Consider the following 7626-nt stretch of genomic DNA (forward strand, 5'->3'; position numbering starts at 1 on the left):
CCAGGAAGTCCAATATCTGGCTCTGTAGAACAAGATGGCTCCAACCTCCACAGAAGTCCTCCATCCAACACCAGGGTCTGGTCTCATGGAACTGCATCATGTTGTTGCTGTGTGTCTTGAGACAAGTGCATCAACCTCTCTGAGGAACCTCAGGTTCATTACCCTTAAAATAAGGGGCTTCAGGGCTGGAGAGATGGCTCAGCAATTAGGAGCACTGACTGCTCTTGCAGAGGACCCAGGTTTGATTCCCAGCACCCATATGGTGGCTATGAACCATCCTTAACTCCAGTTCCAGGGAAATCTGAAGCCCTCTTTTGACCTCTGTAGCATTGCATGACACAGGTGCACTCACATACATACAGGCAATACACTCACACACATAAAATAAATAAATAAAAATAATAAATAAAATATTTTTAAAAATAAGGGGCTTCAATCATGGGGCTGTTAGGAAGAGCAAATGAACTCACCAGACCCACAGTAGGTGCTAATTATGTGTACAGTTGTGTTTCTCTGTTGTGTCTGAAGGGAGCTCTGAATGAGAAGATGTATTTATGGATCCTCGGGAAGGACACAACACCTCACCCATCACCAGTCAGTCAGCAAGTAAAGAGCATAGTGATGATGCTAAGGATGGAACATGTCCCCTGAGTCCTGGGTCCTAGGCCCTGTCAAAGTCCCTGGGACCAGAGATCCCTCTCCCTAGTGAAACAGACGGGACATGAATGAAGGGAGGAGTCAGGGGAGCCAGTAGAGGAGTCAGCGGGGCTGGCTGTGGAGAGTAGCCGGGAGGCGTCTGCAGGGAGATCGAATGGATGGTCAATCTGAGAGGGCTGCAGGCCTATGGCATAGGCAGCAGCCGGTGCAAGGCCCTGAGCAGGCCTGGAGCATATTGTGTGCAAGGAACAACAAAGAAGCCAGCAGGTTGGGCCATGTGGTCTACACAGCAGCTCCAGAGGGACTGGTTGGAGCTCACTGAAAGTCCAGACAAAGTTATCTGAAGATGGAAACAGATTCTTCCAGAGGGAGCGAGCTCCCCATAGCTAGAGGCAAGCAAGCAGGGAAAGCAGATTGCTCTTCTACAAGTTATGGGTTTATAGGGAAGAGACACTGGGGACAGGATAGAGAAGATTCTGGGCCCCCTGAGGGACAGAGAACAGCAGAGGAGGTGTGAGAGGCATGCTGGGAGATGGGGGCACAGATCATTTGAGGTTGGCAGAAGCTTCTTGGTACAGGAGGTGCTCAGGCTGGGTTGGTATTTCCAGAAGGTATGGAATGAACAGTACTCAGGCAGAAAGAAAGATGTGGGCCAGGTCTGGAGCAGGTCAGCAGGAAAATGATCTATGGTGAAGGGGCTTTCAATATCTGTATATCCCCAGGAAGCAGCAGACACTGTGATAGTAGCTGGCTTTGTATTGGAATTAGGTTAACACAGCTATTGGACCACACAGGCCTAGAGGCTCCTGGCTTGGGACTGGGGCCTAGAAGGAAGGAAACTTGATCCTGGTTACTGTGGAGTCATTGGGGTTTGCCTAGGCTCAAAGACTCTTCGGGATAAGAAGAAAGGATTGGGGGAGTTGTTGCTGTAGAAGAATGCAGGTGTGTGGCAGACCATTTGGACAAGGACTCCTGGGTTGGGTGAGATGTCTACACCCCAAAGGACCTGAACTTGGCCATAATTTCTCTTTGTACAGACATGTGCATGTGTGTGTGTGTGTGTGTGTGTGTGTGTGTGTGTGCAGGCACATACGTGGAGGTTAGAGGACAACCTTGGGTACTGGTTCTTCTCTTCTACCTTATTGGTCTTGTTTGCACTGCATACACCAGGCTAGCTGGCCCACAATCTTCCAGGGATTTTCCTGTCTCCACCTCTCATCTCACCACAGGAGTGCTGGGATTCCAAATTCCTGCTGTATCTGGGTTCTAGGGATTCAAACTCAGGCCCCCACACTTGCAAGGCAGGCATTTTACCCACTGTGCTGTCTAGCTTTAGTGTCAACTTGACTCACCTTGGTTGACGGAGCCTCAATTGGGGAATTGCCTTCATTGGACTGCCCTGTGGCCATGTCTGTAGGGCATCTTCTGATTGATGAGTGATTTGGGAGGGCCCAGCCAGCTGTGGGTGGTGCCACCCCTGGGCAGGTGGGCCTGTGTTGCATAAGAAAGCAGGCTGAGCAGGGGCCAGGGGAGCAAGCCAGTAAGCAGTGTTCCTCCATGGCCTGTGCTCCAGCTCCTGCCTCCAGGTTCCTGCCCTGAGTTCCTACCTTGGGCTCTCTGATGAACTGTGACCTGGGAGATGTAAGCTGAATAAGCCCTTTCCTCCCCAAGTTGGTAGTGGTCAGAGTGTTTTGTTACAGCAATGGAGAGACAAATTAGAACACCCACTGAGCCATCTCCCCAACCCAATTTGCCCATCTTGATGTTGGTGGAAGCAGAAGGGAAGTGTGTGCACTGTGGGGGCACCGTCCTGCAGGGCAGAGATTGTAAGACAGTTGGGCTCCCTGCTGATCTCCTCCTCCCCTGAATTCCCCACACCCAGATGTAGCCAGCACTGCCTTTAACTCTCTCTGCCCAGTACATCCTTGTACCAGACAGCATGGTGGAGCCCTGTCACAAGCTCCAAGATTTCAGGCACTTCATGGCTCCCATTCTTCCTGGGGCGACTACAAAGTCACCTGCTTCATGTACCCTTGGACCACTGACCACCTCTCTGAGAGTGCCAGAGCTCTCCTGGCGGAGAGGTATATGTGGGGATTCAGCATACAGGGCTGGCAGAAATGCTCACAGGGCACACCTGCTGGAAGTGTGAGTAGACTGTGCAGTGTGTGTGTGTCTGTGAGTCCATTTGTGTGAGCCAACATGTGTGCAACTAGGAAGCACATGATTTAGTGGACCAGGTGATGGGGGCCAGAGAGTTGAAGGGCTGGTGTACTGGGAAAGCAATAGGAGCTGACTAGGAAGAGGTGGGTTGTATATATATTGGAGAGTGGGTTGGGAAGAGGGCATAGTAGGATTCCCTAGAAGCTTGAGAGGCACACACCCTGCAGCTGTGACAGCTCCTTGGCCCAGCCCTGCCAAAAGGTAGAGGTCACGTGGGCACGGGCTTGCCCCATGACAACCAGCCTCCCAGGCCCTGATCTTCACCAGCTCACCCAGGTGAGGCCCCATCAGTGTGATGGTCCAGTGAGCTTCCCACCCAACCAGCTCAGAGCCACAGAAAGACTCCAGGAACAACCCAAGCAGGCAGGCATGCAAGAAAGCATAATGCCCTGGGAACAAGCTTGTTGGACTGACTGCACATGGGTACCTCCTGGCCGTGCTGTATTCTCAACATCACAAGAATCTTCTAGCAAGAGAACACAACCACACATTTACAACAGAGGGAACTGGGGCTGGAGAGATGGCTTAGTGGTTAAGAGCACTGACTGCTCTTGCAGAGGACCCGGGTTTGATTCCCAGCACCCATGTAGTGGCTAACAACCATCTGTAACTCCAGTTCCAGGGGATCTGACACACTCTTTGAGTATTGCATGCCATGGGTGCACTTACACACATGCAGGCAATACAGTCATACATATAAAATAAAAAATAATAAATAAGGGCCATGCTGAGCAGGTTGCATGTTGCTTTTGGTCTCTGGCCTAGTGATGGTGGTGGTGAAGACCTGGAACCCCAAGGCCAAGGTGGCCTGGGTGCAGGCGGTGCTGGCAGCGAACATCAGCACATCACAGGGCCTGGAGGACATACTGAGGATCAACTTGGGGCCTAAGGGCACCATGAAGATGCTTGTTTCTGGTGCAGGAGACATCAAGCTTACTAACGATGGCAACGTACTGCTTCATGAAATGCAAACTCACCACCCAACAGCCTCTTTAATAGCAAAAGTGGCCACAGCTCAGGATGACATAACTGGTGATGTACTACTTCCAATGTCCTTTATCATTGGGGAGCTGCTGCAACAGGTGGACCTCTGCATCTCCGAGGGTCCTCATCCCAGAATAATAACTGAAGGCTTTGAAGCTGCGAAGGAAAAGCCCCTCCAGTTTTTGGAACAAATTAAACAGAGAAATGCACAGAGAAACACTTATTGATGTGTCCAGAACATCTCTATGAACTAAAGTTCATACTGAGCTTGCAGATGTCTTAACAGAGGCTGTGGTGGATTCCATTTTGGCCATTAAGAAAAAAGATAAACCCATTGACCACTTCGTGGTTGAAATCATGGAGATGAAGCATAAGTCTGAAACCGATACAAGCTTAATCCGAGGGCTAGTTTTGGATCATGGAGCATGGCATCCTGATATGAAGAAAAGAGTAGAAAATACACACATCCTCACATGCAATGTGTCCTTAGAATATGAGAAAACAAAAGTGAATTCTGGTTTTTTTTTTTTTACAAGAGTTCAGAAGAGAGAGAAAAACCAGTAAAAGCTGAATGAAAATTCATTGATGACAGAGTTAAAAAATAATAGAATTGGCCAGGCATGGTGGCACACACCTTTAATCCCAGCACTTGGGAGGCGGAGGCAGGCGGATCCCTGTGAGTTCAAGGCCAACCTGGTCTACATAGTGAGTTCCAGGACAGCTGGGGCTACAGGGAGACCCTGTCTCAAAAAAGGACCAAAAAAAACAAACAAACAAAAAATAACAGAATTGAAGAAGGAAGTCTGTAGTGATTCAGATAAAGGATTTGTTGTTGTTAATCAAAAGGGAATTGACCCCTTTTCCTTAGATGCCCTTGCAAAAGAAGGCATAGTAGCTCTGCGCAGAGCGAAGAGGAGGAATATGGAGAGGCTGACTCTTGCTTGTGGTGGGGTAGCTCTGAATTCCTTTGATGATCTGAATCCTGTCTGGGACACGCAGGGCTTGTATATGAGTAGTCACTGGAAGAAGAGAAGTTCATCTTCATTGAGAAATGTAACAATCCCCATTCTGTCACATTACTGGTCAAAGGACCAAATACACACACACTCACTCAAATCAAGGATGCCATAAGAGATGGCTTGAGAGCTGTCAAAAATGCTATTGATGACAGCAGCTGTGTTGTCCCAGGTGCTGGCTCCATAGAAGTGGCTAAGCCCAGTGTGAAGGGCAGAGCTCAGTTTGGAGTCCAGGCACTTACAGATGCCTTGTTCATTATTCCCAAGGTTCTTGCCCAGAACTCACTCTGGTTTTGACTTTCAGGAAACATTAGTTAAAGTTCAAGTCAAACATTCAGAATCGGGTCAGCTTGTCAGTGTGGATTTGAACACAGGTGAGCCAATGGTAGCAACAGAAGTAGGTGTTATGGGATAACTATTGTGTGAAGAAACAGCTTCTTCATGCCTGCAATGTGATTGCCACCAACATAATCCTGGTAGATGAGATCATGAAAACTGGAACGTCCTCTCTGAAAGGCTGAACTGTTCCTTTTATCTGAATCGGGAAGGCTACAGAATGATCTAAGGGAAAAATGATCATTTTTGTCCAGGATTCAAGTGATTTTCAAAGGAATTTCCTTTTCCCCTATGAAGAAAGGAGAGAACGCTTGGCACTATTCAAATTACAATACTGTAAAATCGTAATTACAGCATTTTTATTACACTGTGCACACGTATAAAGCAGGGCCTCTTTACCCACTGAACAAGATGTCTTAGTTGCAGTGATATGAAATTCCCTGTTTAGATGAGCATGTTGTCTACCTTGTTCCTTAAATTGAAAAATTGTGGTGGTTTAGCTTTCCTAAGCTGGGCATGGTGGTGTATGCCTGTAATCCCAGCATTTGGGAAGCAAAGTCAGGAAGATGAAGTTTGAAGGCAATTTGGGCTACATGAGAACCTGTCTTAAAAGAAAAATAACAATTTTTTTCTTATGAATGTATTTTGAATTAGCAGTTCCCTGTTAAACATTTAAGTTTTATGCTACTGTAACTCAAAATTGGGTAATTTATCTTTTTAAAAACATCTCTAATAAATACTTATGAGTAAAATTTTTTAAAAAACTAATATTTAAAAATTAAAAAGCCATAAGGAACTGAGGCCCAGGGGTGTGGAGGTGACAGAGCCAGGCTTTCAAGTTCATGCTGGCTCTCTGCCCACATCGCCTAACATGGAGGGCTCAATGGTGATGGTGGCCATAGCTGCAGGGAGATGGGTTCCTGGACCCTCCCCAAACCTCCTGTGTGACTCTAGCTGCTGGGCTCTTGATCGTTGAGTGGGGAGCACACCCCAGCTGTGCATCCCTCTTGGAGCACAGCTGTGACAAGCACTGGCTCAGAGCTTTTATTGCTGTTAAAAAAAAATTCCCACCTCCCTTTGCTTCCCTGGGCTGCACAGCCACCAGCTTTCTGGTGCCAGCATCTTTCCTGGGTAAGTCCAAAGGTGCCCACTGCCTTGACTCCCCCAGCCTCATTCACCCTCCCAGCTCCCCCACCCTATCTCTCCTCCTGGCCTGGGTACTGGCCCATTTCTTCTCTTGGCACCCCAGACACTGGGGCTGATGTCTCAGCCCAGAGTCCCCACTGCTTCCTGATCCTTTGCATCCGGACCAACCCAGTTCCTCCCAGTAGTCCCCAGGAGCCCTCTGGGCCTCATCCTGCCCCCACCTACCTTTGCTTCCCTAGGCTGCTCAGCCACCAGGTTCCTGGTGCTAGCATCTTTCCTGGGTGAGTCCAGTGGGTTGCACACCTTGCCTTGACTTCCCCAGCCTCATTCACTCTCCCAGCTCCCCTGCCCCATCTCTACTCCTAGCCTCCTTACTGGTCCATTTCTTGTCTTGGTCCCCCAGACCCCTGGACTGACCTCTTGGCCCAGAATCCCCACTACTTCCTGATCCTTTGCATCCAGACCAACCCAGTTCCTCCCAGTAGTCCCCAGGAGCCCTTAGGGCCTCTTCCCTTCCCTAACTCCTTTGCATCCCTGGGTGGCACAGCCACCAGCTTACTGAGACCAGCATCTTTCCTGGGCCCTGCTCCCAGGCCAGCCCAGACCCCAAATTCCTGAGGCCAGCATCTTTCCTAGAGGCATCCAGACCTTAGGAGAAAGCCTGAGAGCATCTGATCCTCATCTGACTTGGGCCTCTGTGGGAACTCCTGAAGACAAAAGCAATCTGGCCACTCCAGTATAAAATCAAAAGAGAGAACCTGAAGCCTAGAGCAACCAGATTTTCATGAGCAACATGTAAACCACAAAAGTACATAAAGTTTACAAAAAGAAGCAGACTTAAACTCAACAAAGGAAGGCTCGAGTCTCACACAAGAACCAGAAACTACAAAAGAAATTCACATGTCAAAGTCACAGAGGAAAAATAATAGCATGAAAAACCAAAATAATATATCCCCACCAAGTACCAATAGTCCTCTAGAGGAGTACAGTGAGAACCGCTAGCGATAACACAGGACATGGAACTCAAAAGAACAGTTATAAACATGATAAAAAAAAATTCAGTGAATTTAAAGAACATACATATAAAGAAATAAAGAAGATAGGGATAAACTTCTGAATGAATTAGGAAAACAGAAATATTGAAGAATACTCAGGCTAAAATGAAGAAGGAAGTGAAACACTCTTTAAGCCAATTAGAAACGACAGGAGAAAGCCTCACCAATAGGATAAATGAAATGGAAAACAGAATATCAAGACTGGTGAA

The 7626-nt window shown here is 48.0% G+C and overlaps 1 pseudogene; it reads left to right on the forward strand.

The window, feature by feature from the left end:
* Nucleotides 1–3647: 3647 nt before the first annotated feature.
* On the forward strand, nt 3648–5401 carry LOC103735999 (annotated as a pseudogene).
* The last annotated feature ends 2225 nt before the right edge of the window (nt 5402–7626 follow it).

The sequence above is a fragment of the Nannospalax galili genome, unplaced genomic scaffold (genome assembly GCF_000622305.1).
Source record: "Nannospalax galili isolate Female #2095 unplaced genomic scaffold, S.galili_v1.0 scaffold577, whole genome shotgun sequence".
Lineage (NCBI taxonomy): Eukaryota > Metazoa > Chordata > Mammalia > Rodentia > Spalacidae > Nannospalax > Nannospalax galili.